The 23,774-nt window shown below is 35.5% G+C and overlaps 1 protein-coding gene across 5 annotated transcripts in view; it reads left to right on the top strand.

Moving 5' to 3' along the window:
• The window catches only part of LRFN5 (leucine rich repeat and fibronectin type III domain containing 5), a 272,873-nt gene that overhangs the window by 231,933 nt on the left and 17,166 nt on the right, over window positions 1-23,774 (top strand). The window lies entirely within an intron of this gene.

The following is a 23,774-nucleotide window of genomic DNA, read 5'->3' as shown; positions in this document are numbered from 1 at the left end:
AGGGTGAGTGTTAAATTATATAATTATTATTTATTTATGTTGCTCCTCATATTTTGAAAATTGTTTTATTGTTTTTTTTTTTAATCCTCGCCAAAGGATAGTTTTTCTATTGACTTTTTTTTTAAGAGACTGGAAGGGAGGGAGGAGGGGAGGGGAGAGATAGAAAGAGAAACATTGATGATGTAAGAGAGACACATATATTGGTTGTATCCCATTCAAGCCCCTACTGGGGCCAGGGATCAAACCAGCAACTAGGGTACATGTCCTTGACCAGTAATTGAACCCACTATCATTTCAGTCAACATTAATCATCGAGTCAAACCTGCCATGGCTTGAGATTTTATTGATTAAAAAAATACAATTTTATAATTTGTATATTATCCTATGGAAGTGTATTTTTTTCTTCTAGTAATGCTTCTTGTCTAAAAGTTTATGTTTTCTGATATAAATATAACTGTACTTCCTTTCTTTTTTAACATTTTTCATCCTCTCTTTTTAGCATTTATATGTATCGCCTATAAGCAACATAAAGCTTAAGTTTGTAATTAAGTTTAGCAAACTTGTATTAGTTTGCTGAGGCTTCTGTGACAAAGTACCAGAAGTACCATAAACTGAGTAGTTAAGTAACAGAAATGTATCTAAATAAGATCACATTCAGAGGTATGGGGATTAGGACTTCAGCATATGAATTCTGGGGGCATATAATTCAACCCATAACAAAGAATTTACTCCATTTAAACTTCATGTAAATGAATTCTTTGAAAGAATTTTTTCAACTTTTGTAGGGTCAGGAGGGTGAGGACCAAGTCAGGTTACCATTGTAATTACTGCCATATTAAGTGCTCTACTCTTGGCTCTCTCCTGGGGAAAATGATTTATCCCAAGTCATAGTATATGTGAATTTAACCCAAGAATTTCCAGAAGATTCAAGTAAACTAATTGAGCAGGTTGATCAGATTCCTGCGGTACCTGTTCTTCAATCCACCTTGATAACCTCAGGCAGAATTTCTTATCCTATATAATAAAAGGCTAATATGTAAATTGATGGAATAACTGAATGAGCAGTCACTATGATGTTCCTCTCTGTAAAAAATCAATAAAATGTATAAAAAAAAAAAAGAAAGAAAGAAGAAAGAAAGAAAGAAAGAAAGAAAGAAAGAAAGAAAGAAAGAAATTGAACATACTGCCTAGCTGGATTGGCTCAGTGGACAGAGTGTCAGCCTGTGGACTGAAAGATCAATTCCGGTCAAGGGCACATGCCTGGGTTGTGGGACCAATCTCCAGTAGAGGGCGTGCAGGAGGCAGCTGCTCAATAATTCTCATCATTGATGTTTCTTTCTCTCTCCCTCTCCCTTTCTCTCTGTAATCAATACAAATATATTTTGAAGACAAGAAAAAAGAAATTGAATATACCAATAATTCCCAATGCCATATGTGTCATATGGAAACCACATTTTTCTATATGACAAAAATCAAAAATAAACATATCCATAAATATCGGTTAATGAATAATAGGTATTATGCATAATTGAATCATGCATTATATGGGCATATAAAAACAAACATTTTATGTCAATCACTTGTTTGCTTTTCTTTATAGGTTTATCACATTTTAAATACATTCCTGGTTTTTCTAATATATGTAGATCATCCGTTGTGTTTACTAATATGTGGCTTTCATTTGCCTATATTATGCTTATAAACTACATGTTTCCCCCTTCAGCAGTAGTCATTTATTTTCATTGTTTTGTGATATTCCCTTTTAAAACTATACTCTAATTCACACTTTTATTTTACTCTAGTTGACAACTGGGTTGTTTTCCATTTGGAGTTCTTACAAATAACAAGAGTAAAACATCCTCCTGCATGTCTCCTGAGCTCATGTGCAGCACCACAGGTGTATTAGAAAGTATTTGTTTCATGATCAGGAAAAAAAAAAAATCTCAGGACAGTTTTGGGGAATTAAGCTTATCTCTGTATGAACTTCTGTTTCCTAAAATTCAATCTGGTATACCTCCCTGCCTTGTTAACTTTATGGAGATTTTTTAAAGAGATTTTCATTTGTATTTCATCAGCTTTTTAAAATTATCATCAGTGAAAGGGATTATATTATTTAGCCCAACATTATTGGAATCAGAATTATATGATCATTGTTTATAGTTTTAGCTTATTTTTAAAAGTTATGGTCATAGTGACATCAATTTTATTACCCACTTTTTTAATCTAAATATTTTGTATTACTTTTCTGAACTTAACTTGGTGTCTTAAAAAATACAGACTGGTTATTTTAATAGTTTCCACAGTTTATTCTGGCTTTATTCCACATCTTACCTGAATTCTTGCTGGTTTCATAAAGCTACAATAAAATGGTTGGCTATGTTGAATTCTTATTTGGAGGCTTAACTAGGAAAGAACCACTTCCAAGTCCATCAAGTTGTTGGTAAAATGAATGTTCTCACTGCTATAGAATTCAGACAATTTACATCTTCAAAGCCAGCAAAGGAGAGAGAAAGGCCCTGCTACTTGCAGTGTCTAACTTCAAGGAAAGTTAGGGCCTTCTTTTAAAGACTCACCTGTTTGGTCATGCCCCCAGAATATTTGTCATGCCCTCTTTCTATTAAGTCAAAGTCAGTCTAATAATTAAGCATCTTTACATATGCAAAATCTTTTTATTTTTGCCACATGCTACTGGTTAAAAGCAAGTTACTAGGGATGGTGAATAAGGGGATATCTTAGAATTTTGCCTATCATCTATATATATAAGCTTAAGCAACTGTTCCACTATTCAACCTGTAGCTATGATGTGAACTGACAACCAGGGGGCAGACACTCAGTGTACAGGTATGAAAAATGGAACAGACTGATGAATCTCAGAGGAATGGGGAAGAGATTAACCAAAGATCTTATAAGCATACAAGAGGCCTGGTGCAGAAATTCATGCACCAACTGAGTCCTTTGGCCTGGCCTGCAGGGATCAGTCAAATTCAGCGGTCCAGCATCCCCAGAGGGGTTCTGGATTACAAAAAGGCTCAGGCCAGGCCAAGGACCCCACTGGTGCACAGGGTGTATGAATCCTTGCAACGGGCCCCTAGTACATTATAACACACATTTTCCTATTATTTTTAACTGTCATAAAGATTGTTCCTGACTGTTTTACATTTAAACATGATGTACATTATAATTCACTCAAATACTAGATTAACAGGAAATATTTATTTTTATATGCTCTAATTATAATCTGAAAAATATTTATGTGTCAGTTTTCTCAGATTTATATAAGTGTTCTTAACAATTGGAAAAATATGAGGGGTGGGAAGATTATTAAAAAAAAAAACCTACTTGTTCTCTAGTTCTGTTTTCAAAACCTAAACCAAATAGTAGACACTAGATTCATGTCATTAAAAAATGCTAGGATTTCAAAAGTTGACATGTAGCACTTAAAATAATCAGGAATCAAAAAGTAAACATTATTTTATAAAATAATAAATAACTATGAAAGTGCTCCCAAATTTAGACAACAGAGTGCTATCAAGATTTTTAAAATAACACTTTATTTTTTTTTTATAATTCAAATTCTTTACTGTTTAAAGTATTACACAAGTCTTTGTTGCCTGCAAACTGGCCATATTCATCATATCCTTCAGGAATTATGTACTCACAGATTGTAACACTAGTATCTTCTTTATTTTAAAGTTTAGTCAGCTCTAATTTAATTAGCACAGATATCTTCAAAAATAGATTATTCCAAACCAACTCATGATATCATATCACATTTATATCTTCTTTCTTCCCTATGTGCTCTGCCATAATTAATGTATCCACTCCATTCCCCAAGACAAAATTGAGGAAGTAAGCTAACTCTTGGCATTTACCTTACATAATCAATCAATGACCAAGTTAGAAATCTATTTTTAAATTGTATTTTCATAGAGAATATCTACAGTGGATTCAATACCTAATTTTTATAAAATTTTTTTTGGTTAGCTTGAAATAATTAAAGAACTTGTCTAATTTAATATAAAAAATGCCTCAGGGATTGAATAAATAGTGTCTGCTTGCTAATATATAACAGTTTTATGCTAAATGTATTTACTAACTTGGATCATCATAAGATAACTATTTTTAATAATTTTGTGGGATTTGCTATAGCTCAGACTAATACCTGCCAAAAATCTCTCAATAAGCAATTTTTTAATCATGTCTCATAATTAACACATATGACTTAGTATTAAAGAACCCAAATTCGTTTATTTTATTTTTATTTTACAGAAATTATGTGCTCATTCCATACAATGTTTTTAAAATATTTGAAATATCTGAATTTTGAAATATTTAAATAGAAATAGACTTAATGTATAGTATATTTTCCCAGTCATTTTTAGCATATTCATATTTGGTACCTTTGTGTTCTTAAAATCATATGTAACAAGTTGAGATTAGTTTGGCTATGAGTAGCAGAGACTTTTCATAACAGTAATGTAAATTTTTTGGTAGATAATCCAGGGCTGGTAGAGCAACTCCATGATAATGAGGAAGGCCTCCTCCTTCATCCAGACTCATGACTCCTATCTTTAGAGTCACCTCAATATCCTGGTGAGCTCCTAGAACTACAGACATCATGTCAAAATATAATTCAGAAGGAGGCAGATGGACAAGTGGGGTGCATCACATTTTGGTTGTCTCCCTTTAAGCAGCCTCTCTGAAGTTGTGCCTAGATTTTCAGTTACACCTCATTGGAAGGAAGGAAATCACATGATTAACCTTTCCACAAATGAAGCTAGAAAATAAACTCTTCATTCTAAGAATCAATACAACATGTAAAATTAGGGTTCTGTTATTCAAGAAGAGAAAAGTGGAAATTAAAAAGGCAACTAGTACTTACACACACATGCTCATGTACACATGCACAATTCATATACACACATAGATTTGAATATATTATATATATATTTATACACACACACACACACACACACACACACACATACAATATATCAGAGGCCCAATGCACAAAATTCATGCAAGAGTAGGCCTTCCTTCCCCTGGCTGCCAGCACCGGCTTCTTTTTGGCACCCAGGACCTGTGTTTCCCTCACACCCCAGCTTCGTCTGGAAGGTCATCTGGAAATGACATTCATCTAATTAGCATATTATGTTTTTATTATTATAGATTATTATAATTAGATTACTTATTCTGTGTTTTTTTTTTGTTTATTTGTTTTTTGGTGTGTGTTTTTTTTTTTTTTTTTTTTTTTTTTTGCATTAAACACCTGTCTAACTTCCACTTCATTATGATTCATAAATATTTAATGGCTTGACTAAAAAGTCACCAAATTAAAATGTTTCATTCTAAAGTTGCTAATGGGCTTTTCTACATTATTAGTATTTGTACTACTTGCTGCAGGTGCTACCATGACGACTGTTGCTGCTACTGTTTCTATTCATGGAGCATGTCTCCTGAGTCACTCATTCTGCTAAATAGCTCAGAATGTGAGTACCTTGCTTGTACAGTATGGCAAGGAAGTCATGGTTTGATTCTGGTTGGGGTACATGCCCAGGTTGTGGGCTTGATCCCCAGTTGGGGGCTTGCAGAAGGCAGCCAATCAATGATCCTCTCTCATCATTGATGTTTCATTTCTATCTCTCCATAAAAGAAGGTCTGTATCTTTAGGCATGGGCTAGCATAGTGTAGCATTTGAAGGTAACAGAAAACCCAAAACCAGAAGCATTTACAAATTGCGATTTTTCTTCAGATGTAGAAGAGGAGATGGTCCTGCTCAAAGCAAAATAAAACATCCTTTAATGCTCTTAATGAGTTCCATCAAAACTCAAGGTTGCTCAATTAATGACTTAATCTCCCATTTTAACAGCCTGCCAATATTGGGCTTTTCTCTTATTCCCCCATTGTATACATATTCTTTTCTCCAATCTTCAGGATCTTTTAAATTTTAGAGGCCATATCACTCTAAATGTCTACTGCCTGTAGCAATGTATGAGATCACCTTTTCATTGTAGTCTCATCAGCACTGATATTATAATGTAAAAATTAAATACTAGTTTTAGAAAATGTTGCTTTCATTTATATTTTAATTATTACAAACTTGTAATACTTTCTCAGACACATGATGGAAGTTAGATTTCCATTATTATTCACTCAATTGATATTTTTTGAGAACCCTCTTTGTGCCAGTCCTTCCACAAGGTGTTAAGGCTACAGTGGTAAACAAAACAGAAAAATTTATTCCCTCATAAAACATTAATTTTATTTTGGTGGAGTTGGAAACTAAACAAAGAAATGAAATGTATAGAAGGTGAGTTGATGGTAATTGTTATGGAGGGAAAAAATAAAGGATAGGAGAGGGGGTTAAAATATAAATAGGATAAATAGGATAGACCCACTGTGAAGGTGATCCTATCTAATAAAGAGGGAATATGCAAATTGATTATCACACCATCACAAAGATGGAAGTACCCAGTTCTCTCAGCCCAATAGAGTCCCCCAGTCCTTTCAGCCCACTGGAGAAAGGGTGGCAGGCGTGCAATGTGTCCAGACCTGCCCTTAGCCCAGCCCCCAGCTGCCCAGGGCTGGCCCAAGGAGTAGGCAAGCCTCTGATGGCGGCTGCCCAGCCTCCCAGAGCTGCCAGAGGCTCAGGCAACCAGGGCCGGCTGAGGCTTGCACTGCAGGCAATGGCAACAGCAGAGGTGTAATGGGAGTATCACCTTCCCCTGATCGCTCAGTTGCCTCCCACCTCTGAGGGCTCCCAGACTGTGAGAAGGGGCATGCCGGGCTGAGGGACCAATTCCCTCCCCTCCAGTACATGAATTTTCGTGCACTGGGCCTATAGTATTCAAATAAAGACTGGAAGGAATTGAAGAATTAATGAAACATGCATAATGATGGGTATTGAAATCCAGAACAAAAGGAAGACAGTGCAGCTTTTAGTAATAGTTTTCCTACTGTGTTTGAGAAAGTGGCTCATGTGATAAGAGTGGAGTGATCACTGAAATCAAAGAAGCAGTGGTAGATGGATCAGGTAGGAATTTGTGGTCATTGTAAGGATGTGAGCCTTTCCTCCAAGAAGAGCATTTTCTGAAAGTAAAAAGTTTTTGGTTTGCTTTAAGTTTTCATAAGATCACTTGGGTTACTTTGTGGAAATATACTGAAGGGACATAATGTCTGAATCGTGATGAGGTGATTGGTGATGAGGCTACTTTTGTACTACAGGTGAAAAACAGTGAAATGTCATTGTGGCAGATCCGATCTCATCATATATTTTTACTGTGTAGTAGAAATACTAATGAACATGATATGGTATATAACAGAAAGAGAAGAGTAATGAATAACTACTGTTTGGGGCCTGGGCTTTGAAAATAATGTAGTTAACCTACAATTAGAGGGAAATACTACAGGAGGAGTAAAGCAGATTTGAGACACAAAATTAGGAGCTCAGTTGTAGACATGTTTTGAGATTATTAGAGATCAAAGTGGAGTAGACAGACAAGTTGTCAGTTCAATACAGACAGGGAGTGGCCCAGGTTTCTATGAATCATCTGTTTCTGTCCTTTAATTAGTTATCTCTTAATTTTTATATAAATTAGCATAAACTTTTTATAAGGTAATATATTACTTTTTAAATATGTATAACATCACATTAAAATGACCATTATGTTGTAAAAGGTATAAAATTTCAATTAAAAAAAAGCTAGGGGAATCTAATAACACTGTATAGGGTTTGAGAGAGATGGGAGGGAAGAAAGGAGATAAGAGAGAGAGAGAAATATATAGAGAGAGAGACAAAGAAAACATAGCTTTCAATGGTATAAAAGCTTCCATATGGTGTTAGTTTGTCAAAATATTTCTATAGGAGTACTGCCAGAACTTTCCACCCACACACATATTTAGTATTTAAACCCTCAGTAGTAAACTTCTTCCTTTGTATTTCTTTCTTTGCTTTCCCATTTTCTCAGCTTTTCAATTAGATTTTATACTGGTGATAACTTGGCTGTCTCAATGACCACAATGATATCAAGAGAAACTCTAAACCACTTTTTTTCTGAAGGCTTGTCCAGATTTCTAGATGCCTGAATTGTGTCAGACCACATATTTGTGCTGATCCCTCTGTCAGCATTGCTCTGCAAATGTACCTCTTTAATTACTATGGCAACAGCACAATAGAGCCAATATAACCACAGAGACTAGTTACATGAAACGTTAAACACCATCCAGAAACTGTAGCATAATGGATAGCAAGCCCTCTCAAAAGCTCAGAGACTCACCCTTCAGGATATCAAAGGAAAATGGATAAAGTATAAAATCATTTACTAGATTTGAAAAGCCAATTAATGGCATTTATATTTGTATTATAAACCTCTCTTTGCCCTTTCCAGTTGTCATAAAATCGAGGTGAATTCTGAGGAGGAAGCTTCTGTATTCTTGGAAATTGGAAGAAAGCAAAGGTCATCTACTATTTTGCTTAGGCGGGGGAGTCATTTCTCTGCATTTCACATTTGCTATATTTCATGTCCCAGACATTTCCTTCTCCCCTGTGTTCATTGAAACCTGATTATCTTGCAAGAAGCCTCAATCAAAAGAGAAACCAGGGCATTAAATCCAGATTGGACTCTAGCAGGCCTTTGCTGGGATTCAGTTTCATCTTCATTTAGTACCAGACCAGACATAGAATACAGCTGTGTTTCCCCTGATGTTCCCCACATGGCATGGACGTGCTGGGGACACTTCTTCAGGTTGAATTTGATGAGGAGCAACCATGTCATAATACTGAAGCAAACTAGATGCTCTTTATCTGAGAGGTTACTTATCTGTGACTATTAATCTGAAGGCCACATGCCTATCACTGTTCTACACAAAATATTCTCTCTTTATGTACTTCTGTCACTACTCTCTGCTCTCATATCTTCCCCACAGTGGACATTAACTTAAATTTATTAAATATGGAATTTGGCTATCCCTTGTTTCATTGCCCTTTAAAAGCATGCTTTCAGATGCTCACCATTCACCCACAAGTGGATTATCGAATTATTTTTCTAAACAAATAACCACCTGCTCTCAAGAAAAATTAAACCTATTCCTTAGAGGCATTATTGTCTTAATTGAAGTTTTAAATATAAATTACCTTGCACTTTTATACACACTTTAACCCTCGCCCTTCTCAAATATTTTCCACCAATATCTGAACACCCATAAGGAGTACCCACAATCAATACACATTCATTTTAAGAATCTTCTTGCTCCCTGTGCCTGCTGACCCAGCTCCAAACTATGGCAGTTCCAGCACTGTTGAGAATCTTCACATCCTCTTAGCCCAGGATTGTTCTAGGCTGCTTTCTCTCTCCAAGCTGTTTTCTGCAAAAGTGTGCATTCTACTACTAATGGTATTCACTAACCCTCACCTTCAATGTCATGATCATCTCTGCAGACAGACTTCCAGGTGGGCAAGAAGAGATAACTTAGCCCACATCAGTGGGAGAATACTGTCTTCTTTATACACAGAAACCACTCTCCTTCCTCTGAGATAGAATTTATATTCTTAAAATAATATTTAGCTTTATGGACCTAAGTATTTGGTCATGTCTTGACATATCAAAGAAAAATGAATAACAGTGGCTAAATATGTCATTTGGTTGTCAACCAAGGTGCTTTGATGTCTCTACCATGGTAATATGTTAGCAACCTTTTAAATGTAATTTGGTTATAAAAACAGACCAGGAAAATAACTGAGTACATCAATCAATGAGTTTAAGGAATCGTCCTTGGAGTCAACAACCTTTTATGTCAAGTACTACATAATCAGAAAAACATAATATTTACAAGCATTATTTTATCCAAGAAAGAGCATAGGTTTAAAAAATAGATATGTCTTCATTTTAAACCTACTGTTTGACCATGAGGGATGGCTTAACGTTTCTTAAATTTTGTTATATAAAATAAGAATAAAAATAACTACTTTATATGGAGTTGTGCAAGGATTAAATGAGATATAGTATGATAAGTACATCACATAACAAGTCCACTTTTGTTTCTCATGTAAGCTAACAAAATATTAAAAACATTTTTTAAAAGAAATAAAACATTTACATAGCTTTTACCTTAATTTTTAAAAGCAAAGAAATATTTATACATCTACTCGTTAGATATGTGTACCTTTACTAAATGGCATATATTTCATTTAGTAAACTGGATTAATTTAATAGTTATCGGTATTTAAATCTCATTTTTCATCTATAAAATAGACCATTACTTCCTTCATGTTTACCTATTCTCAATGAATAGAAACTATTATTTTTTTAAAGTTTGATTTAAAATAATTAGCCTCTTATCTATAGTTTATTAGTGTAAATAATATGTGTTTATGTACACTCTAGAGTCCCAATGCACAGATTCATACAAGAATGGGCCTTCCTTCCCCTGGCTGCTGACACCACCTTCACCAGAGCCGCCTTTTCACCAAGGCCCAGAGACACCTTTCCACCTTCCCATGCTGCCCAGAGGCCCAGAGTAGCTGGGGCAGTGCAGAAAGCCTGCGTCATTGCCATGATGCAAGCATCCCACCCCAACCTCTTGGTGCCTGCATACTCAAATTAATCTGCCATCTTTGTTGGGTTAATTTGCATACTCGTTCCTGATTGGTTGGTGGGTATTGCAAAGGTATGGTCAATTTGCATCTTACTCTTTTATTTGTGTAGATATGCCATTAAATAAAACATACAAGTATACAGACATATTGAGATTAAAAACTACAGAATGCTGTGTTCACTCACAGAGTCATTTGAACTGTGTAAATTTAAATATTAAAATATATATTAAGTTCAACCTTTTCAGTCAGTCTTCTAGAATTGAGTATGTATTTGTCCTTATTAGACTCCAACCTTCTAAGCTTGGTATGTTCTAGCAATCACCTTGCATGTGGTGCAGATACTAAATAAATCTTGATGCATCCTTTGTAATAAAGAGCTAAAATGCAAATTAACCCTCACACCCTCATAAGATGGGTGCCTATGACCAAATTAGTAAGGGATGACCAAATGACTGAACAAGCAGGGGTGACCAGGCCAGCAGCGGGGTTAGTGAGGGACAGCCAAACAATTGAACAAGCAGGCTGCATAGGGTGACTAGGCTGGCTGGGGTGTTGTGAGGGGTTACCAGGAAGGCAGGGGAGGCAGTTAGGGATGACTGGGCCAGCAAGGGGGGCAGTTGGGTGTGACCAGGTTGGCAGAGGGGGCAGTAAGAGGTGACCAGGTTGGAGGGAGGGGGTGCAGTGAGGGTGACCAGAATGGCAGAAATGGCAGTTGTAGGTGATTAGGTTGGTAGAGGGTGCAGTGAGAGGTGAGTAGGACAGTGGGGGTGGGGGGCAGATGGAGGAGATCAGGCCAGTAGTGGGGTGCAGTTAGGGGCAACCAGGCAGGCAGAGGAGGGCAATTGGTGGTAACCATGCCAGTAGAGGGAAGTTAGTAGCAACCAGGCTGGCAGGGAGGGGGCAGTTGGGGGCGACCTGGTGGGCAGAAGGGGCAGTTAGGGATGACCAGGCAGGAAAGCAGGTGAGCAATTAGAAACCAGTGGTCCAGGATTGTGAGAGGGATGTCCCACAGCTGGTTTAGGCCCAATCCCCATGATCTGGCTTAAACTGGCAGTCAGACATCCCCTAAGGGGTCCTGGATTGGAAACCGCCCCCTGCACAGATTTCATGCACCAGGCCTCTAGTAAGTTGATAAAAGTATGAGTGAATGGATACAGGGTGAATTTTAAAAACATATTATGTTCAATGTGTTTAGGAATTTTACTAGTGGTTATCATAATCAAAGACCAAAGGATAATTGCTGTATGTGATAGCTGTCATATTTTGAGGCCTGGGTTTAACAGATTCATCGGTCATATACTCAGAACATATTTTGGTACAGAATGGAGTTATAAGGTTATCATTTATAGTACTTAAAATTTGGCAGAAATCTAAAATATTTAAGTGAATATCACATGAGTTTTATTATCTAAACTATATTATAAAAGTTCCATTACAACAAATCCTAAAACTCATCAGCATCAGCTTCTGTCCCTCAGCATTGGCCCGGGCAAAGACATGCTAATTGGACTGGTAGAGCTCTGCTGAATAATGGCAGCTCCTGAGTAGCCCAATAGCTTTTGTTTAAGACAATGTATAAATTGGTACCCTATTGGTTTCTGCAAAAAATAGATTATATTCTCAGTTTGTTCTAAAGTCTAAATTAGCTTTTATATCTTAGCCTAATTGCCTATATATATATATACACACTCACACACTTCCATAGGCTGAAAGAAGAATGCAGTACTGGACAGTCATTTTCCAGTTTGTATGTGGTTGACTCTTCTTGTTTATAAAAGTGTCACTTTGTGTCTGAAAGGAATTAGCTTGAAAGAATATAAAGTATAGAGATGTGTAAATACTATCTTAAGAGCTGCAACTGTGTGCTGTTTACTGAGTTATAGTCTCTCTAAATATTATTAAAAACCTATCAGTGTTGTTAGAGAATTGAACTATTTAGAGAAAGCAAAAATTTTAGAATAGTGTCACTTAACTAGATAAGATGAAAATAGGTTGTTGATGACCTTTATAAATTTTAAATCATGAGTTCCAGTAAAATATGACAACTCTGCTCTACCATTCACATTTATTTTCTTCAAGTGGTCATATATTAATCTAATAAGTAAGTCAATAATAAGTATGTGAAATTATAAGAGTTAAAAACTGTTTGTTTACATGATTCCTTATCCTTTGTCTTTTAGAATTCTCTCCTTGTCCTTAGAAAATGGAAGAGCTCATGAATCACAATTCATACGATTTTTTTGTGTTAGTTATAAGAGTCCTTAAACAAAAACTAAACATAGAGTTAAAAACACGGCCCATATTTTATTCTAAACTTACCCTTATTTCTAAATCACCCTACTGACATTGAGATCATGTTATATTAGGCAGTATTTATATTACTGGTAAAATAAATCAGATTGTGAAATAAGGGGCATAATTTGGGTTGGAATGAAATGACATCTTTGAAGATATATGACAGAGCTGAGAAAAATATTGGGTAAGTTCTGATTAACTATCAATAATGTGTCATTTTATAAATTCTTTCTTTTGAACCAATATTTGGAAGTATAATGTAAAATCCATATTATCCATATTTCCTTTATTAATCTGATCAACTACAATATATTGAGGTATTCTTAAATTTTACATGTATAATTAACGAACTGTGATAAATGGATGTATACTATATACTGCTATTCCAAATATAATATAGAATATTTGTATGACCCCAAAATTTTCTTGTATTCCTTTCCAATCTTTTATCCTCCTACTAGGCCAGTGGTCAGCAAACCGTGGCTCATGAGCCACATGCAGCTCTTTGGCCCCTGGAGTGTGGCTCTTGCACAAAATACCACATGCGGGCGTGCATGTACTGTACGATTGAAACTTCATGGCCCATGCACAAGAAGTCTGTTTTTGGTCTGGGGGAGTCTATTTTGAAGAAGTGGCCTTAAAACACTTAAGGGGTCAAAGAGCCACATGTAGCTCATGAGCAGCGGTTTGCCAACCACTATACTAGGCAATTACTGATTTGACTTCTGTCACTAAGGATTAGTATGGCCTGTTGTAAATGAACATAGAGGGTGGGACAAACAGTTTTTCAGTTGTGAGTATGGGCAACACAGAGTTTATTCTCTTATTCAAACTGTTAATTATTGTATTATTTTCCATATAAGCAACTGTAATCCTACTTTTGCTCCACATGGTATACTTGGAAGTAATATGTATTGATATATATCTGCAATTCCTCTGTTAAAGGAAATTTTTTAGAGACTTATAGAGTTAGAGCTGTTGTAACACTATCACAAACTGGATTCTTAAATGGAAATTGTTTCACAATTTGGAATCTAAAAATTGGAAATCAAGGTGTCTGAGATGGTTGGCTACCTTTTGAGGACTCTGAGGGAGAAACTGTTTTCTTCCTCTTGCCTAGATTCTGGTATCATTAAGCTTTCCTTGTTTTTATAGAGAACATTCTCATTGTGCTTCATGTTGTCTTCCTTCTGTGAATATCTGTCTTTGTATTGAAATTTCCCCTTCTTATAAGGTTACAGTCATTGGATTGCAAGTAAGGCGCATAAGGGAAATTAATGCAACAGGATTATATCAGTCATTAGTGAGCCTTGTAGATCATTATTAATAATTATGTACGATGGAATATTGTAAAAATTAACCTACAAAATTTTTGTTAAAACATTTCTTACATACCATTATATTGGCTGGACTGCAAAAATATTTTCTGTAGGCTGCATGCAACCCTCAGGCCTCGAGTTTGAGATGCTTCATCTACAGCAGTATTTCCCAAAGTGTGGTACGCGTACCCCCAGGGGTATGGGAAGAGTTTGGTGGAAATATGCACTGCATCGTGCTTAGCTGCACCTAATTCTACGTTCTCATGAGTACGAGGGGTACTAAGCGTTATGAAAATTATAGAAGGGGTACACGTATGTCAAAAGTTTGGGAAACACTGGTCTACAGTAATCACCTCCCTTTAATTTGATAATGTATAATGACCTTTGTTCCAAATAAGGTCACAATTATGGGTTAGGACTTCAGCATCACTTCTTTGTTGTTACTTGAGATATAATTTACATATAGCATTGTGTCAGTTAAAAGTGTACAATGTGAGATTGCCACCATAGCATTGGCTAACATCTCTGTTGTGCCATATAATGGTCATTTCTTTTTTTGTGTGGTGGGAACAATTAAGATCTAGTCTCTTGGAAGTTCTGATGTTTATGATACAGTATTGTCTATTATCATTGTGTTGTGCATTAGTAAATTTGCAAGACTTATTTATCTATTGATTGCAAGGTTTTACCTTAAACAAGATCTCCCAATTCCTCCACCCCATAGCATCTGGAAACCACCATTCAATTCTCGGTTTTTACAAGTTTGGGCTTTTATATATTCCACTTGTAAGTGATACCAAAAAAATATTAATATTTCTCTCTCTGACTTAAATCACTTAGCATACTGCCCCAAGGTTTACCCATATTTTTTGAGAAGATACAATTAAACTATAACAAAACCCACCCATGTAATTGAGCATATCAGTAACATTCATTTTCCTTTCTATTACTCCTTAGCATTTCTTGTATGAATGTAGTGGAATTTATCTCTTCCACTGTTAGTAGACATTTGAGTTGTTTTGAATAGCTATTTTTGAGCATTCTATAGAGCACCTTTTTGTATACCTGCACTTTTGAATCTTCTATAAATACTTGGAGTGCAATTGCTATATCATTAGGTAAATAAGAAAACATTTAATGGAATAAAACCACTGCCAAGCAGCGCTCCACAATGGTTGCAACATTTTGCACTCACACCAGCAATGTATTAGGTTCCAGTGGCTTCAGAACATTACCAACATTGGGATTTGTTTTGTTTTTTTTAATTTTCAGGTGGGGTAGTGAGGATTTTAGTTTAAATCTGATTTCACTGATGACCAAAAACATTGTGAGTATTCTTATTTGGATATAAGACATCCTTATATATTAATTGTTAAGTATCATTTCCATTCTTTTGCCAATTTTATTATTGAAAGTTGTGTATTTGATTAAGTTATAAGATTTATTTTTATATTTATAATACAGGGTTTTTGTGAGATACAACCCCCCCCCCCACACACACACACACACACTTTGAATATTTTATCCCAGTCAGGGAATTGCTTTGTCATTTCCTCATGATATTTGTATTATCTTTTAACATTTTTGGTTATAATTTCATAATTACTAAAAGTTGAACAAATAGCATGAAAAGTTTCTGTGTATACTTTACCCAGATTGCCAAGTGTTAATATTTACATTTGTGTGTGTGTAGACATTTTTTTCCCAATGTGTTTTTTTTAAATCCTTTGTGAGTTAGCCACTCTGTTATTTTAAGCAAACTAATAGCCTTTGCCTTTATATTTTAGATTCAATTTATATTTAAAATAATTATTGATATCTTGGTATTATATCATATTTAGATTATATGTAATTTATATGTACTATATATTTAAATGATCATATGTTATATCTGTCCATTTCTGAGAGAGAGAGAGAGAGAGAGAGAGAGAGAGAGAGAGAGAGAGAAAGAGAGAGAGAGATCCTATATAATTTGGGACTACCTTTATAGAAAGGTGTAATGCATTGAGTTTCTTTAATAAATGTGGTGTTTTTATATTTTCAATGAGCTTTCTTGTGTTAATAGTTGTGATAATTTGTGTTCTAAAACAGATTTATTAATGTTATCTAAATTGAGTTAATTGGGATTACATTGTTAAAAAAAAAAACCCTTATTAGTTTTTAATGTCTTTGGAATGTATATTGATGTCTCTTTTTTATTCTTTTTTAAAAATATTTTTTTGTTTTTTTTATTTTTTCTCTGTATGTCTTGCAGAGTATAGATCAATTTTATCAATAATTTTTGAAAGCTGGTTTTCACTTGTGTATTTCTCTATTTTTGTCTTTTCAATTTCATTGATTTCCACTCTTATTTCAATAATTATGTTCAGAATATTGACTATATTCCTTTGTTGTACTTTTGGTCTCTGTACTTTTTAATTTGCTAACATATTAGAAGTTCCTAAATATTTTATTTTTATTGATTTCTAACAAAATACCAAGTGATCAGATAATATGTTTAGTTGAATTAAATCATTTTATATATTTTGAGAATTCAGGTCTTTTATATAGACTATTTTGGTAACTGTTTCATCAGCACATGTTATATTATATTATCCTATATAATAAAAGCGTAACATGCAAATCAACCCAAACAATAGAATGAGCAGTCGCTATGTCATGCACTGACCACCAGGAGGCAGACACTCAACCCAGAAACTGTACTCTGGTGGTCAGTGCACTCCCACAGGGGGAAAACCACTCAGCCAGAAGCTGGGCTCATGGCTGTCAAGCCCAGCAGCAGTGGTAGAAGCCTCTCCTGCCTCTGAAGCAGCACTAAGGAGCAGCGAGCTAGTGATGTGATGCTGTTAGTGGCAGAAGCCTCTCCTGCCTCTGCTGCAGGTCAGCGGTAAGGAGCCAGGGGTCCTGTACTACAAGAGCCCAGAGTGTGAGAGGGATGTCTGACTGCCAGCTTAGGATTGATCCCAAGGGTTTGGGTCTTAGTTGGCATGTGGAGATCCTCCAAGGGGTCCCAGACTGTTAGAGGGTGCAGGCCAGGCTGAGGGATCTGCAGCCCCCATGCATGAATCTTATGTACCTGGCCCTTAGTCCTATATAATAGTTAATATGTAACTTGACCCTCACACCCTCTTATCACAAAATAGCTGCCCCCACATTGTCACAAGATGGCCTGCAAGGGAGGGCAATTTGGAATGACCAGGCCTGCAGGGGAGGGCAGTTGGGGGTGATTGAGCTGGCAGGGGAGCAGTTAAGTGTCAGTCTTGATGGCAGGGGATGGTTACAGGGCTATCAGGCTGGCAGGCAGAGTGGTTAACAGCAATCAGACAGCCAGGAAGGCGAATGGTTAGGAGCCAGTAATCCTGGATTGTGAGAGGGATGTCTGACTGCTGGTTTAGGTCTGACCCTGCAGGGGGCATCCAGCAGTTGGACATCCCTTGAGAGGTCCTATATTTGAGTGGGTGCAGGCTGGGCAGAGGAATACCTCTCACTCCCAACCTTTCATGAATTTCATGCCTCTAGTGTTCCATAATTGTAAATTATGACAAGTGGTTTATAGTGTTATTGTGTTCAAATCATTTATAGCTACTGCTTTTTTTATTTTGTCACCTTATTCTATTAATTACTGAGAATTTATGTTTCCAGTTGTAATCGTGAATTTTAATGTACTAATTCACTTTGTTCTGTCATGTATTGTTTTGTGTATTTTGAAGCTCTAACATTAATGGCATGAACTTTTAGTGCTTTCATATTTTCTTGATGATTGGATCCTTTTCTTTATTAAATGCTCATGTTTATTTCTGGTACACTCATTTTCTTCTTCCACTCTATTTGATAATAATTTAGCCATGCCAAGCTTTTTATGCTAAGTATTTCATGATATATCTTTAGTATCCTTTGACTTTTAGTAGTCTGTATTTTCATTTTTAAATTGTGTTTTATAATGCTCTATTAATGGGCCCCTCTGCTATTTGGGGCAGATCAATAATCTTTACCTTTAAAGATTGAAGTTGTTTTAAAGTAATTATGGGTATCATTTGGATTAAGTCTACCATCTTTTCCTCAATTTTATATTTTCTCAGTGGTTGATTCTCTTTTCTTTTTTCTGTTCCATAAACTTTTTTCATTATATCTTGTAGATAGTATCCAAGTTTAACTTCTCTTAGCTTTTTCTACCTATAAACATTTTTGTTTTATGCTCATTATGAAGGATATTTTCATTGGATATGAAATCCAAGGTTGAGAGAGGTTATTTTTTAAAATTTATATTTAAAACTATTTTTTTCTTTTGGCCTTCATTATTTATTATGAGAATTCAATTACAGTTCATTATGTATGTAATATCATTGTGCTCTGCTCCCTTTTCTAATCTCTCTCTCTCTCTCTCTCTCTTTCTCTCTCTCTCTCTCTCTCTCTCTCTCTCTCTCTCTATATATATATATATATATATATATATATATATACACTCTTATGTGCTTAGGTATGATTATCTTTGTGTTTATACTGATTGGGATTTATTGGCATTTTTGGATCATTAATTTTATCAGTTTGAAAATTTCTCAACCATTATTACTTCATAATATTTCTTCTACTCCACTCACTGTTTCCTTTTTCTCTGGGATTCCAATTACGATTATGTCAAACATTCTAATATTTTCCTTAAGATCTCAGACTTTATGTGCTCTTCTTTTAGTTTTTCTCTCATGTATTGGAGTTGGGATTTTTTTCTATCAATCTGTACTCATTGATACTCTCTTCTGCTGTGCCCAGTATTCCCTTAAATATATCTAATGGTTTATTCCAACCATTTCCATTTTTGCAACTGTTTTTATGTCTCTGCTAATATTACCCATTACATGCAAGTTGTCTACTTTTTCTATCAGATACTTCAGCATTTTTTAAATATTCATTTTAATTTGCTGTGACAGTTCTGACATCTGGGATGTCTATTGGTCTGTTTCTATTGACAATTTCCTTCTTAGAATGTTAGCCACTTTTTCTTGCTTTCTCATTTGTGTTGTGTGTGTGTGTGTGTGTGTGTGTGTGTGTGTGACTTCTTTATGCAGTATATTTTATAATAAAGTAAAGTAGAAAATGAAATAAATGCTTTTTAAAAGGTGGGGTGTTTCTTCTTTCAGTCTGCTAGAGTAAGGCTGAGGCTATATGTGCTGCAGGTTAAGCTCAGTCTATAATTGCTATGGTAGTGTTGTGATTCAGCTCACCACAGCATCAAATGTTTGGAGAGCCTGGTTGGAAATTTCCTGTTTATTCAGACATGGGATCTTAACAAGGGAGTGGTTTGGGAAAGCTTTGTTTTGCATATAAACCATGAGATGTCTAAACGTTTGGAAACCTCACCCTATATAATAGCACAGAGGCCAGCAGTTTTGGTGGCTAAGGACATCTGTTTGATCTCTAAGCTTACTCCTAGATGTCTTTGTTTTGGGCTAGAACTGAGATTCTATACATTCTATGAAGATAGTAATGTTTTCTAGGGAAATTTTCTCACCTCTCCAGTGCCACGCCAGGTATTCTGTGGGTGAAGTCAGAAATATCTGGATAGGAAGAAAGGAACTGAAGTCTGCATGCCTTCTTTCAGTGTTTTATAGCAGAAAGTCCTGATGATGAAATTTTTCTTTCAGGCCTCTGCTTCTTCCCCATTCTTCCACAGATGGAACTCTGGTTTACTTGGAGGATTCAATGTACTTTTTCTTTTTATCTTCGATTCTTTTTTCTTAATAAATATAGATTATCTGTCTGTGTTCTCTTCCCATCTCCATATTTTCCAAGTAAGATCCACACGAATGAAGAGAAATAAGAATGAAATGTGAGGAAAACACTTTTTTGCCTTGGTATGGGGTTCTTTAGGATTTATTTTCTTATACCAGTCTCCATGTGGTTCTTAAAAATCCATTAAAATTCTGGTTTCTTGTCCTACATGTTAAGGAGCTTGGATGTTGCAACTCTCTTATAACAAAAGTAAAAAATACTGGCAGAATGAAAAATTTAAAAATAAACAAACTTTTCTTGGGTCCATAAGAGAGGGAAGACAGAGGATTGCCATTCCTCACATTGGAAAGAGGGGGAATGCAGGGAGTCCCAGCTGACTGCAGCAAAGACAAAAACACTATAGGAACGGTGGCAGAGTAAGGAAACCTCAACTGCTATGATGAATTGCTAGAGACTCAGTGCACACACGTCTGAGTTAAAAACTTCAGGGGAAGCCAGTCATCAGGGAGGGGCCCACAATATTTTGAGATTTACATCCAGGAGCTCACCAAATTCCCATAGCAAATATTTGAGCAGGGAGAAGGAAAGGAACCCTTATGTTAGAGATCTTTACTTCTTAACAAGGCCTGTCTTCAGGGGAAACAAAGTTAAGTAGAGCTTAGCTGCTGTGGTATTATCTGAGCCTCACTGACCTGGGGAGGAAAGAACTCAATCCAGCCAGCTCTAGTTTTACACGAGGGAAAGTATCCAGCTCACTGTAGCCATCGGTCTTACCTAAGGAGAAGGAGGGGGACACAGGAACACTTATGTTTTTGTTTTGTGGTTTCTTTTTAATCTTTACCGTTGAAAGTGTTACTGATGCCCCCCCTTTTTGTTTGTTTGTTTGTTTGTTTGTTTGTTTGTTTGTGTGGTTTTTCCCCCAATTGACTCCCTCTTCCCTGAACCTGCCCCTTGCAAGCCTTCGCCACACTACTGTCTGTGTCCATGGGCTGTGCATCTATGGATACAAATTCCCTGATTAATCTCACCCCTCCAGCCCCGCCAACCCTACATTCCCTTTGAAATTCATCAGTCTGTTCATAGTTCTATTATATGTCTCTGGATCTATTTTTTTTCTTCAATTTATTTTGTTTATTAGATTGCACATATGAGTGTGATCATGTAATACTTACCTTTCTCTGATTGGCTTAATTCACTTAGCATAATACTCTCCAGGCCCATCCATGATGTTGCAAGTGATAAGAATTTCTTCTTTTCCCCCCACTGCGTGGTATTCCATTGTGTACAACTACCACAGTCCAGAGGGGCTGGCTCACTAAAACACTGAGACCTAATCATAACACTATATACTAGGGGTGTCGAACTCAATCAGAGAAGGGGCCAAAATCTAAAATCCAGCCTAAATCGCGGGCCGAATGGTTTACTGAACAGTCATAAACTGTCATTGTGATGGAAACGCAGCGGAGTGCAGTGATGACAGCGCGGTGCGGGCCACATTGCAAGGCCTGGCAGGACGGATTTGGCCCGTGGGCCTTGTGTTTGACACATGTGCTATATACACTTGCCCTCACTTGAAACCTTGCTATCATATGACTAGGTCTATTTACAGTTGTTCGAGAAGACGGAAATCCTAAGCCAGAGACTGGAAGAAATTACTGTACTTAAAGACATATCTGATAAAGGACTTAGCATACAAAAATATTCTTAAAACTCAGAAGCTGTTTTATGGATGTTGACAAATGAATCTAAAATTCAGATGATCCAGAATAGTCAGCATCACATATTACTGAAGGAGAAGAACAACAGTGGTGGATCCTCCATTCTACCTTTCTGTTGGTGGGGAAAATAGGAGACCATCCATGGATCGCTCCCCTTTCATAGAGGATTCACTTCATGGAATATAGTTCTTTTAAGTTTATTTGCATCCTCAGCATTATGATGTTATTTTCAAGAACAAAAACTTAAGATCAAACTTAAAAATGAAAGCATCACGTTCTTTTAAATTAAATTTGGATAAATGTAAATTCATTAAGATATACCAATTATGGCCGAAACTGGTTTGGCTCAATGGATAGAGCGTCGGCTTGGGGACTGAAGGGTCCTGGGTTCGATTCCCGTCAAGGGCATGTACCTTGGTTGAGGGCATATCCCCAGTAGGGGGTGTGCAAGAGGCAGCTGATCGATGACTCTCTCATCGATGTTTCTAACTCTCTATCTCTCTCCTTTCCTCTCTGTACAAAATCAATAAAATATATATTTTTTTAAAAATATACCAATTATGTTGTTTTTGATACATTTATAAAGATTAAAGATGCCATCTGATATAATTTTCTTTCAGACTGAATAGAATTCCTTTATATTTTTTATAGTTCTGTTCCACTGGTGATGAATCTTTCCATTTGTTTCTCTCTCAAAATATCTTTATTTTACTTTGATCTTTTATTAATGGTTAAATTCACATCCAAGTTGACAGGCCTTCTTTTCTTGAAGCACTTTAGAAATATTTTTTAGTCCTCCATCTTGGTTTATTTCTTAAGGAAAGTCAGTGAGGAGTCAGCCATTATTTTTATTTTGTCCATTTTATCTTCTTGTGATGTGTCTTATTTATGTGACTGTTTTTAATACTTTTTTTTTCAGTATAATTGTGATGTGTGTTGGTGTAGTCTTTATTATTTTGAGCTTAGATTTAGGGATTGTTTCTGTTTTTTAAATCACAAATTTTGCTGTTATTTCTTCAAGTATATTTTGACCTTACAGCCTTCTTCTGATAATGCAATTATATGTATGTTTGACTGCTTAATATTTTCTCACAGGTGACTGAGTCTTGTTTAATTTTATTTATATCTTTCTTTTTAATCAGTGTTTCATTTTGGCTAGTATTCACTCCCCTGTCTCTATATTGAGATTACTGGTGTTCTGAAAATTCGCCTTTCTGCTACTCTGCCTTATACATTCAAGCCACTGAAGACTTTCTGCACTCCAGTCTCTGTTTCTTCAATTAATTAAGACCATTGATGCTTTGCCTTGTTTTCCCTTCTGTGCTGTGGTTTAGAAAGTGTCTCTAGGAGCAATAATGGGGATTTCTTTTTTTTTTAATTCACTTATCTCAAGGAACAAAGTTTTGTATTTCCTCTTTTCTGATGTCTGAAAACTATAGTTTTATATATATTTTTATTTTTTTGCTGCTTATTTTGGAAAGGCTAACACAATACTAGTCATTCTATCTTAAACCTAGAGTATGACTCTATTTCATTTGTTAAAAATGACAATCCTTACTTATTGCAATCACATTTAATATGGCATAAAATAGGCATAAAGTAAATTGAACCTACAACAATAAGTTTTATTTTGGAAAACCAGGTGCATTATTTCTAGAATAACTCCTTATTTCATATTTTTTTTCAATTAAGAATTCTAATGACTTCTCCTTTTGGCTTGTACAACTACATGTACTAGTAAAGTATGAGAATTTTTAATTATATATATATTAATATATTTTTTTGTTTTGAGCATTAATTTCAAGAGCAAAAACTTAAGATCAAACTTGAAAATGAAAGCATCAGGTTCTTTTAAATTAAATTTGGATGAATGTAAATTCATTAAGATTTTAAGAAAAAGAAAGTGGAATATGGCATCTTTTTGGATTCACTGCCAAGTATTTTGATAACTTATCTTCAAAAAGTATATTTAAAAAAAAAGAATAATGCATTTGTGATCACATAAAACACACTAAAAAAATAAATAAATAAATACATGTTTATATCAAATAAAATGTTCTAATATTATAGAAGCCAGAGCATTTATGGTAAATTTTCAGCATTTTTATTTTTGAGAATAAG

The sequence above is a fragment of the Pipistrellus kuhlii genome, unplaced genomic scaffold (assembly GCF_014108245.1).
Source record: "Pipistrellus kuhlii isolate mPipKuh1 unplaced genomic scaffold, mPipKuh1.p scaffold_m20_p_1, whole genome shotgun sequence".
Classification (NCBI taxonomy): domain Eukaryota; kingdom Metazoa; phylum Chordata; class Mammalia; order Chiroptera; family Vespertilionidae; genus Pipistrellus; species Pipistrellus kuhlii.
The sequence above is the reverse complement of the archived record's forward strand: the minus strand, read 5'-3'. Positions and strand labels throughout refer to the sequence as shown.